The sequence below is a fragment of the Equus caballus genome, chromosome X (genome assembly GCF_041296265.1).
Source record: "Equus caballus isolate H_3958 breed thoroughbred chromosome X, TB-T2T, whole genome shotgun sequence".
Taxonomy (NCBI): domain Eukaryota; kingdom Metazoa; phylum Chordata; class Mammalia; order Perissodactyla; family Equidae; genus Equus; species Equus caballus.
Window position 1 is genome coordinate 74,521,803 of NC_091715.1, and position 12,430 is coordinate 74,534,232.

A 12,430-nucleotide genomic window follows, 5' to 3' on the forward strand; every position below is an offset into this window, starting at 1 on the left:
CTCTATGCTTGTATAAAGCTGACAAAATGCAGGACCTCAGTGTTTATGACAGTAAATGAGAAGCACTCAAGCTGTCAAACTTCAGGGAATTCGATTTATCTACACACTTCAGAGGCTAAATAAACTGTGATGTGTTCTAAAAATATGGAGCAAGAAGTGAAGTGACTAATTTAATAACATTTTGTTATAATAAATGCTTTTCATGATTTTTTAAAATTCTACTGTTAAAAAATATTTCTAAGCCCCAGTTGATGGCCCATAGTCATAGTGCTTTGTTGATCTGGCTACATGAAGATTCGCTATATAAATATTAGAGAGTTAAGTAAATAACAATTGCCAACCCATGCATGTAACATAGTCATTCACTAAGATGAAAAACAAAGCAAAACTATCCAATATCTGATTATGTGATATGGAAAACATGCAAAGAGAAACCAAAGGTGAAAGAGCCCAGACTTCAGCACAATGCCAAAGTATAGTGAGAAAACAATATGTTTCTGGGATTTTCTTTCAAAGAAAAATGAAAAGCAGTGGAAGTAGTTGACTCTGATAGAAAGGATGGTGATCTAGGCAAAAAAGTTTGGGCCAGCCCCGATGGCCTAGTGGTGATGTCCAGCACATTCTGCTTTGGAAGCCTGGGTTCGGTTCCTGGGTGCAGACCTACACCGCTCTGTTAGTGGTTGCTGTGCTGGTGGCCCACGTACTAAAAAGCAGGGGAAGATTGACATGGATGTTAGCTCAGGGTGAGTCTTCCTCAGCAAAGAAAAAAGTTTCATCCTTCTATGCTATCCAAATTCTTAAAAATAATTGTGTCTGTGAAGTTTTTAAATTGATAAAGCTTTTGAAATTGCCATTATGTATTCCAAATTTCTTTTGAGAATTCCAAATGAAAATAAAATACCAATTATCAAAATACCCACCTAATTAGATATGTTTTTAATGTCCAAAGTAATACAATTCAATCTTTTTAAGTTTTACTAATGATATATGAGTGCAAAAACTTGTGTAAAATACTCTTTTACCATATGTTCCCTTGAAACATGATTTTCCTTCTTCTTAAATGTATTTTCTAGATCTCTTCCTCTCAGCAGTTTCAGAAAAGATTGCTAAGGGTTGAACATTACTTACCACAAAAAGCTAAAAACTTTCTATTTATTTACAACTAGAAACCAGACTAATCCTTTTTCATCACATTGATCAGATGAACCAGAAATTATCAAAAGAATCCGATCCTTCTGCCATGGTTCCTATTAATTTGAATGTGATAAATGATCAGTTAAGCATTGACCAAACTGAAGTTGAATCTTTAACAATCCAAGAGGATGGGTAAGTAGAGGACATAAAAGCAATGGGATGGTGATGAAAGAAAGGAGCAGTTTTTAAAAACGTGTACTCAAATGTTCATAACAGTTTTATTTTTAATCACCAAGAACTGGAAACAATCAAATGTCTTTCAATAAGTGAGTAGTTAAATAAATTTTGTACATGCATATCACGGGGGTACCACAATAAAAAAGGAACACACTATTGATATGAGCAACAACTTGGATGAATCCCCAAGGAATTTTGCTAAATGAAAAAAGTCAATTCGAAAAACTTACATATTGTATATCCCATTTATGAGTGTGGGGGCTGGAGGCAGTTGAGTGTAGTTATAAAAAGGCAGCAAGAGGAATCTGTGGTGATTGAACTGGTCTATATCTTGACTATGGTGGTGATCAAACAGCCCCACACATATGATAAAATTGCATAGAACTAAATATATACATGGGCACACACACAAATGAACGTATGTAAAACTGGGGAAAGCTGAACAAAATTAATGGATCATAACAATGTCAAAATCCTGGTTGCTATATTATACTACAATTTTGCAAGATGTTATCATTGGAGGAAACTGGGTGAAGGGTACACAGGATATCTCTGTATTATTTCTTTCAACTGTATGTAAATCTACAATTCAAAATAAAATATTTTTAAATATCTCTGAGAAAGAAAAGCAAAGTGCATGATTCAGGGTTTTTAAATTGTACTGTTCTATGTTAGCTTTAATTTCTAGTCAAAGTGTGGACTAAATTAAAGTATTTCATTTTTATTTTAAATCAGGTTGGGAGTGAACTATAGCTAATAGCTACAAAACACTTCAAACATGAATTTGAAAAAGAATTAATCATTTAAAATAGTCTCACCTCAGGAATTTTCTTCAAACTATTAGATGTAAGTCAATGAGCACTGTTGTTGTGTTTATTGTTAATGAGTGTTCGGTAAGGTTAGCTAGGTACCAGTCATGCATTATCATTATCTCATTCTTATAGGAACTCTATGAAACAGTAATTACTCTTGTCTATATTAAGTAGATGAGAAAATTGAGGCTCTGAAAAGCTGAGGAATTTGTTCAAAAGTTTTCAGGTAATTAAGTGGTAGATTTGAAATTCTAACTTAGGTCTGTCTGACTCAATACAGATCTCTTGACTACTATGCTTTAATGTCAATGCCATGCTCTACCCATTGGAAAACTTTCTAAGGAAAACCATTTTTATTTTCTATAATTAAGCATAAAACTATGGTGATGCAGCGGGGGGAAAAATTTGTGAGTATCTTGTCAAATGCTCATATGTTTTGTGATCTACCTTCCAGATAATTATTCAAGCATAGAGTGGGTTAATGACAGTAAATTTTATAATGGGAAATATGTTAGTATCAAATTCATAACTATAGCGCTGTATAAAGCCATAGCTTTTAAGATAATCAGATGAAAACATAATAAATAACAATATCAGTTACCAAATTAAGCACAGGTGGTTTGTCAAAGCTGAACCATTACCTGAAAGCTAGACACCAGTTTTTCGTTATTACAGGAATGAAACAGTTAGTAGAACCACAGAAAAATTCAATCACTTGTCATCTGAGTTTCGTTACACTGTAGTATTAACCCTTGAGTTCTTGAAAACTTAATACATAATTAAAATTTTTATACTCACAAATATGAAAATCAGATGGTTCCTTTAAAGGTATATAGATAAGTTTCAAATAAATTTAAGTTTGGATTTTATTTCTTTTTCTTACTGACCAGAGTGTATTACATAGCATAAAACTAATTTCTAGGGACTCAGTAAGATTACAAAATGCAATAATGATCTGAGCCAATCTACAACAGATAAACTTTCCCCCAATTCAACAGAAAATGTTGTCCAATATGCCATATAAAGCTAAATCCACTTATCCACTTCATAAATGTTCCTGATTATATTCTCAATTGCCTTCCTTTTTTGTTCTTTTCATTTTTCACCATAGAAAATTAAAATGATTTGGTTGATCTTTGTCCAACTTTCTAAATGTTTTGTAATAAAAAAATAAAACATTATTTGACATGCTTTAAAATAATGTCATCTGATTAGAGATAAAAGTGTCTCAGCTGGGTTCTATCAAAAATGAAAAAAACCTATCAATAAAAAGAGAAAGAAACGATTCATGAATGAAATATAGATGACCACATAGTTCTTCTTATTAATTTTGTAATTGCACGCCACTATAATGACATCTATATTTGCTACATGTGTTTCAGTTATACCTTTGGGGAGAAGGAACCTCATTAATTTACAAAATCTAACTAAAAAATGGGATTGGGATTGTATAATATAAAAGTTCTCCATTTGGTTTATTTTCATGCTGAACACAATTATAAAAGTAAAACCAAGAAAGTAATAACAATGAATTGAAGAAAAAAGCTCACCAAATAACAAGAAACTAAGAATTAGGGGAAGATCAGAAACTGAAAAAGTGGACAGAAATATTAATTAGTAACATATACTTGACAATATCATCAAATACCTTCTGCTATCTAAGAAAGGCCTTTATACTTTCATCAGAGATCACTAAATGCATTATATAAGACCTTTGAAGAATGGCTGTTCTGAATTTTAGAACTCCTACCATACCTCCACTGGTTGCAATAAAAGTTTCTTCATTCAAATAACAAGGTCTACTTTATTTTCGCTCTTTCAGTAAGGTCATTTTGTGGTTATGGTCCTTGTGACCAAGCTCTCCTCAGTCAATTAGATCTGCTGTTCAATCTGCTTCAGTTGTTGGGATGACCCTAAGCAAGAGAGAGTAATTTTTCAATCAGTGATTTTTATCAAATAAACATTGCTTTTAAATATTAAAAATAAGTCCACCAATCTGAAACATCCACCTACATCATTATATTAACAATTTTTATTGAAAATTTGACATCCACCTACATCATTATATTAACAATTTTTATTGAAAATTTATTGAAAAGCATGTGTATTAAGATTGTGCAAAGGATAAAGCCTAAATTTTATTAAAGCATTCAATATTTTAACTGACACAATAGATTCTTTTCAGGTATTGAGAAATAAAAGTGTTGAAAAGAAATTGTAATATTTAAAGTTTTAAAAACTTCACTTTAAAAGTATTATGTACTTCATGCACCATAAAATCTTATATATTAGCATGCATCTTTTCAATATCAAATCATTTCAACATTTGGTGTCATTCAGAGTGCTGAATGGGAAAGTATGATGTGTTTCCCCAAAGTGGTGGTTGACTAAGATTTACTACAGTGAAAAAAGTCTTATAATCATTTCCAGTTTCAAAGGAGTTTTACAGATGTCTAAAGACCAGTTTAAAATAAGGATGTTTAAAAGGCTAACATGCATATGCAAATGAAATAGAACAAAAATTGTTTGCAACCTAATTTTCAAAGTCATTTCATTGGGCCTTCTAGGTGCTGATGTGCTAATTGCACCTCAAATTGGTCACTTGTATTTTTGACAATAGATGTAGTGGCTAATCTGTACACAGGTGATGACGCTAAGTGAAAGAGAGAATGTTGTCTGAAAATCTAGCCCATAATTTTCCATTTATCATGTCCAATGTCATCCTCTTCAGAGAATGGTCAATATAAGGCTGCCTAAACTTCCCAATTTAAAAATGCAAGTAGCATTTCGATACATTCTAGCAAACGGAACTATTTCTCAAAAGTTCTTGGCTTCTCACAGTCAAAATCTTAATAAATCAATGGCCCCATAGATCATGATCATTTAAAGGTCACGCTGGTCCAGGAAGATGGTAGGAAGCTGAACCATAGGTGGGCTGATATTACTGGTTAGTAGAAACTCAGAGGAGCACAGCAGAAAGTGACTTTTGTGCTTTGACTTTCTAAAGTATTGTTTGTGAGGAGGTCTGTCTGTCTGAGACAGAGCTTTACTATTACAGGGAGGAGCTTTCTGAGGTCCTGACGAGTGGCAGCAGCCTTTCCCCAAACTTCAGAGTGCATTTTGGCACTCAGGGAGCTATAAACTTGGCTGGAAGAAAGGGAGGCTCCCGGCCAATCTTGGAAGGCGCCAGCTCTGCAAATTGCCCGGACCCGCAGGTTTGCTCCGAGGTCAGCACCAGAGGACAGATGCCAGAAGATCATGCCAAATAGAATGCCTGCTCTCCTTGAGAGGCGACAACTGGGTTTTCCCCCCAGGCCCTACGAGGCCTCTCACAGCGAATCACCGCGGGGATCTGGGGCGGGAGAGGGCTTTGCGATGGTAGCAGAAGCTTTAGAAATTCGTTACTTTCTGGTATCTGAGCAGTGGTCTTGGAAACTCACTGCAGCGCTGGAGATCGGCAGCTGTCTTTACCTTTAATGTAATTTTTCTAGTCCTCGATTACTTTATCTGGATAATGGGGTAATGAAATTACCGACCTCATTTTTTGTTGTTGCCTTAAGGATTAAGATAATGTATATAAAGAGTTAACACAACTCAAGTTTCAAAACAAATGGCACTGGTTACTGTTAGAGACCCCTCGCCTGTACCCATTGTCTCCCCAGAACGCTGTCAAGATCTCCTGAACTGTGGAAAACCAAGCCCTTGTTCTCTTCTATTCCCGAAATCTGGTTTGGTAGAAGCCACTGGGAGTTTGAGTGCACCTGCTGAAGTCGTGAGAAAAGATGAGAGTTTTTTTGGAATGTCAAAATTTGTCCCCAACTGACTGTCACTGCGGCGTCTACGCAGGCAGGGTACAGGTAGTGCTTTGTCCCTCTGTCCCTCGGTAGGCACGCTGATGCGGGTTTCTGGCAAACACTTGCCCCCTGGCTCACTACCTGACTCTGCAATGTCTCTCAGAAGGCCTCATCCCAAAGGCTAGAAGTGTAGTATCAGCTGGCTGTCCCGGGCCTTAAACCGAGCACGGTGGGGCTCAAAGAGGACAGCGGAGGGAGGGAGTGGGAGGCAGGTTTCTTCAGTTCCCTGGGTGCGATTGCTGACGCGGTAGCCAGGAGACTCTTCTGCTCCAGCGGGTGGCGACCTTGCCACTTTGAGATCTTGCCTGCACTTGCACTCAGCCCCCACCCAGCACACACAAGAGCAGAGACATAAAGGGGTACAGCTGGCCTGAGCCCGGGAAAGATGTTTTGTGATGTGAGTCCCAGTCTCGCTGCCGCTCACCAACAAGGAAAAATCTCTTTCATTCATTAATAATTGCCTGCCGTGTTCATTACTGCAGAAGAAAAATAGTTACAAATTCCTTTGTTTTGCTTGGGAAGTGATCAGATTTGGTTGGTAATTGCCTGCCTGATCAAGAGCCATTTCCTTCATGGTTAACTAAACATCAACTCCACACAGTTGGGCTCGTTTTAAATATCACCAAAAGTGAATAGCCCCAATTACAACAGGAAACACATTTCCTGACATGAAACGAGGACCAGAAACAGATTTGTCTGTGTTTCAAAATGCAGAAACAGATTTGTCCGTGTTTCAAAATTCTTCTTTTAGGGATGTGGAATGGACTGTTGGAAAATTCTACTTCTGAGTTCTCCTAAAAAATGGCTGGAACCTGCTCACTACAATGATGTTTTCAGACTTGAAAATAGAAATAAAGTAAAAGGGAAAGCCATAAGCGAAAAATAAAATTCCTCTTTTTTTCCTTGAGAGAAGGGAAAATATTCCCCAGGAAAATTACTTTAGAAACAGTGTAGTCCTCTTTACACAATTATAACTTGCATAGGAAATTGTCAAGAAAAACCTAGGTTAATGCATGGTTGACTGTGAGTTAAAACCTCAGGAACTCAGGAATGCATATATAGACCCTTCATGTATTTCACCCTCATAATTTCATGTCCAGTTTTGGTAAACAACGTGTTGGTTTCTCACGCAAGATCTGCATAGACTTTACCTGGTTCAGGGGTTTCATTCCCCAGGTCCCTGTTTCTTCCAGGTGACAAATGATGTCCTGGCAGGGTAGCCAAAAGCCAGGTGTCTGGGGTTTCCCTCATTCTTTGGAAGATTTGGCCCTCCCTGCAGCTGAAAAAAAATGCTCCATCATTTGGACATTCATTTAAACTGCACTGATCTGAAATCTATCTTCTCAGGGAGCCACTCCACTCCAGGATAAAACAAGCATTGATTTCAAGTCCCTGTAGGTCACTTACTGCTAGTAAAGTCTTCTTGTTTAGAGTCTTAGCCCTTTTCATTTCTCTCTGAGCTGCCCTGGAGAAATAAATCAAGTAAAAATCAGACATGTTCTATTTTGCATTGTGAAAATCAATCAGCCAATGCATTTCTAGGATTCCCTATGGATTAAAAAAAAATATTTCTATTGACTCTTTCCTCTGGGAGGTGTAGGGTTTGGATACATGGCGCGTGGGGATCCCAGGAGGAACCATGGCTCCTGAGAGTCTCACAATGCCCGAGGCACCTAGTGGCCTGCCCCCTGCATGGAATGGCTGAGACTGAATGGGTTGCTTCTTGGGCGACCAGAAATCAGAGCAGATGGCCAGAGCTGGGACCCACAGGTGGGGCTCCTGAGCTGCTGTTGACTGGAGTTTGAAAAGTGTTTTCCAACTACAAGTGCTCAGGATGAAGATGGGCCTATTTAACTAGTAAGGTCAGTTTACTTCTGGTTCCGAGGCATTTTTCTCAAGAAACGTTTGCCTGAAGCTTAGAGCAGAGCAAAGCTGGGCAAGCTGCCCAAGGAAGCTGGAGGAGGAGGCCAGGAGCCCTAAGCCTTGAGTTCCTGAAGGCTGAAATCACAGCTGTCCTTGTGCCTTCATGGTTGGCCTTGAGTTGAGGCATGTCTTCTGGGAGGGAGAAGGTGCGGCACAGTCTCACTCAGGAAGCAGCAAGTGCTGCTCTAGCCACTGGCCACCAGAACATCTTGTTCTCGTGTTCACTCGCTCCAGGGGACTCTCCTCTGGACTTTGGAGAGTTGGTTCTGGCATCTAATGGAGCAGATGAACCCAGCCTGAGACTCAGCTTTCAGATCAGAGGCGAGCCTGGCCTCTTAACCCAGCCACCAAACATTTCTTGCCTCCAGGGTAAAAGCCCTTGCCTTACTGGTCAGGCTGTGGGTTTTCTTTAGGATCTCAGGTGAAAAGATTCTTCTCTGTATCTGCCTCTCTTGTTAACTATGACTAGACAAATCCATAAAGTTAGGGAGGACCAGCTAAAGTCATAACTATAGGTTTCATCTTCTTCAACTGGGGCTTTGTGACAGGGATCCTGAAACATCTACTTCTCAGGTGACCCAAAGTGGAATGTTAATGATCCATAAAGTGAATGAAGGCTAGACTTGGCCTGTCGTTTGAGCATATGCAATGATACCTGAAGGAACCAATAATAGTCCTTCTCTTGGGCAGGGTCACTGCCAGAAAGCCCCCAGGCCCAGGAAACTGTGCATTGGGCAGGGAGTAAAAGTAAGAAGCCTACATGCCTCCCTGGAAGGTGAGGTCTGTGGCCTGCAGTGAGGCCAGATCTGAGAAAAGCATACTGAGCTGAGTGGCAAGTGTCTAGCACTGAGAGGTGGCCGGAGGGCTCTAAGCAGTGACGCTTTCTCCCCAGGCTCTTCTCCAAGGAGTTCCAGATCACTGAGCCAGAAGGCTTTTTCGGAGCTCCCCTTTCACTCACTTGACTTCAGCCCCCCTCATCCTCAGGAGGAAGCCTGAGGTTCCAAAACATCTGGCAGTGACCACTCCCAAGGGAGAGGGGAGGGAGCAGTAGGGTGTGCCAAAAGACACCTTCTTCCTTTACTTATTCCTTGTTTTTCTCACAAGAGCTTTAGTTAAGACACTGCATTGTAATCCTACACACACACTCATACACCCACCACACGCACCTGCCTTCAAGCTAGAGAAGGATACAGCAGAAAACACCTGACATTGAAAGGGATGCCACGGAGCTTGCTGTAGGGTGGTATGGTAAAACTCCCGCCTCCCCATGGAGGCCTTCTTGGATTATTGGAAGCAGGGAAAATATAAGAAATAGAGAGAGACAGGGGGAGGGAAAAAGAGGACTAAGCAGAAGAAAGAGAGAAAAAGAGGGAAAGAAGGAAGAATGGTAAAGAAAGACATAAATTAAGAGACATAGAAGCAGAAAGACAGAAACACACACAGAGAAATTCAAGTAACACAACAAAGAGACACAAAGAAAGAAAGACACTGAAACTGAGAGAGTGAGTGGGAGCAGAGACCCATTGAGTTTTCTATCAGTAGATGCCTTCATATCAGCTTGACTTAGACTGGCTTGTTTTTCTTGAGAACTTGATGAAGTACACTGAGATCTTTTTCAAACCAAAATCCTCATCTGAAGCCAGCTCTGGTGCCCTGGGGATCCCAGACATTCTATGATGGCTCCAGTTTATCAATATATTATCTAGAGGAAAAATGCACAGTGAATCCACCCTGGATAAACAACTGTCACCTAAAAAAAACATTCAAAACTGACTTTTAAGTCTTTTCAATGCCAAAATGAAATGTTGGGGAATAGAAGGTAGAATTTCTGTTTTTTAACTTCTGTTAAAAAAAGAAGTCACTCTTGAGGAAAATGCTTCATAGCACTCTGTCTGTGCATGTGTTCAGATAATTTTACTTAAAAATATAAACCTGTGGTCATTTTCACAGCACACACTAGAACACATACACACAAACAAATGCCAATTGTGAAATTTTTCTCCAGCCACAAAAGCTTATTAAAACATTAAGAGACATTCTAATTAGTCCTTAGACAAGGAGAAAGACAAGAGGATGCATGTGTGTGTCAGTAAGAAATAACTGCAAAGTTTTAAGTTTGCCAAAATGGAAAGTAATGACTAGGTTTCAGTTTAGGATGGAGTTTTCAAAATTTGTCTCTTTGTAACAAAATAAATCAGACCAGGACCACAATGTAAGACTGGAAATCAATTGTGAAGAGTGATATCAAGTGATTTAGCATTTATTAAAATGCTAGCACACTGGACCTCCTAATCCAATTATTTTCCAAGCAGTCACTGGCATCATTGCCCTGAAAAAATTCAATAATCACTTTCTATGAGAAATACACATATATACAAATTAAATGACTCTGGATTCACAATCATAAATTATAAAATAAATGTGTGTTCTAACCTTCTATCAACCTGTTGTGGTGCAGTCAGGTGAGTCAAGTTTTAGGCTGGGGGTACAAAATCCAAAGTTTGAGGAGGGGAATTATTTAAATGGCTTCACTGAGATGATTTAGTTAGTCCCCTAACTGAGCGGTGACCTAAAGGAGTTGCCTCCAGGGTGTACATCATGGTCCCATGGACCCAGTGTATTAAAGGCTGGCATTCATTTACCAACACGCATAACCATTGACTTTGTTCTTCCTTCATGCTCTCTTACTCCCTCAGTAATTAAAACATGATGAATTCAGATAGTGAGGTCCTTGTGGTTTTCAATAGTTCCTCTTTTGCATCTTGCCTTGTGTATCTTTATTGCTTAATTATTAAAGAATGCCCTTTTACCCCTTGGAAGAATTGATCAGGGTGTCCTAACTCTAGAAACATTCGCTTCATGCAGGAACAGCTTTTTGTCTAATAATGTTAATATAGGAAGATAGTAGGTGAAAGTAAGTATAGAATGTGGGCCCACTGGTGGCATAGTGGTTAAGTTTGCATGCTCCCCTTCAGCGCCCTGGGGTTCACAGACCTGGATCCCCGGCATGGACCTAGCATGGCTCGTCAAGCCATGCTGTGGCAGCATCCCACATAAAATTGAAGAAGATTGGCACAGATGTTAGCTCAGCAACAATCTTTCTCAAGCAAAGAGAGGAAGATTGGCAACAAATGTTAGTTCAGGGCCAATCTTCCTCACAATAAAAAAGGAAAGGAGACATAGAATGACTTTAAGTACAGGCAGAGTGGATGTTTGCCTAGATTTGATGTTTTGATGGATCTAGGGAAAATCCCTCAGCCTACCACCAAATATTTTCCACTATTACTTCTGTGGATGTCAGGTCTTGAAAAGCCCTCATCAAAAACAAATCATTATGAAAACAGGGAAGAAAGCTTTTAAAACTTTATTGACATGCTCTGGGCATGATGTGGTAGGGTGCCAAAGTAAGGAGGGGAAAATACGTTGGAAATGCCAAGGGGAAGTAAATAGAAATTAAATAGACATAAGATTTGGTGTGCCCAGTCTATGACGCTGAGGAAGATTTCCTACTTAGTGACAGGATCTGCTTCTGATGGGCTCATGGCTGCCTAGATTAGACAGAGCCAGAGGAGGGTGGCCTACTGATCTGAGGTCAGGTTTTTGACTGTTGATTGCATGCAGAGTCATTTTGTGAGAGTGTGGGGGAGAAGGGTGTAAAACGGGTTTTTACCTGGTTTTAGAGAGACAAAATGATTCTTCTTAAACAGTATTTTTTCCAAGAATTCATTGATGGAACAAACTTAGTATATCCCTGTTCAAGTGATCTGTGCTGGTGATATTTTGCTACATGTCAGAATTATTTATTTAAAACTATCGAATTGGTACCTGTGGCCATTTCTCAAATTCCAGCCCACGTTTTGTAGGGCTGATGCATAAAGCATATTTGGAAATAATTCTGACTCTTATACTCATAAGAGAAAAAGGCATGAAAGAAAAGACAAAGAAAGGGAAGATTGAGGGTGGGAAAGTAAAGGAAATGTATAAGTCATAAAACCCAAGTTAGAATGGCCTAACATTAAAATTCACAATTAGAAACTCAAGCCATGAAGAATTATTATTTCTAGCAATCTTGATTGAGCCTTAAGTTAATATACGACTGTGCAAATGCCAATGGAGCACAAGAGAGGTAACATAAGAAAGGACTAAGTCTGACCCAAGCTCATTGTTTCAATAGCGGCGTATTTGAGCATTAAAAGAAGCAAGATACATTTACAATTATTGGTTGCTTACACTGTGCTAGGCAGTCAAAGACAGCTGAAAAGTGGGCTTGCAATGCCTATTCTGGCAATTATTCAGGTCACTATAGAATAGGCTCACATCTGAGCTTATTCTTTTATTGTTTATTTTTCTTTTATTCATCTACTCTGCCACAAATTAGCCAAGGACAAAATTGTCCTCACAATTCTGGGGGCCAAGCTCCTAGATCCAAATTTTTAAAAAAATCTGCCAGCCATAAGTTATGAATTGAGT

General features: G+C 38.9%; 1 long non-coding RNA gene across 1 annotated transcript; it reads right to left on the minus strand.

The window, feature by feature from the left end:
* Window positions 1-1,405: 1,405 nt before the first annotated feature.
* On the minus strand, window positions 1,406-10,525 carry LOC138921984 (uncharacterized). The gene is made up of 3 exons (XR_011435052.1): window positions 10,394-10,525; window positions 7,189-7,316; window positions 1,406-4,096 (listed from the first exon to the last, which is right to left on the minus strand). It is a non-coding gene; the product is annotated as an uncharacterized lncRNA (long non-coding RNA).
* Between the last annotated feature and the right edge of the window lie 1,905 nt (window positions 10,526-12,430).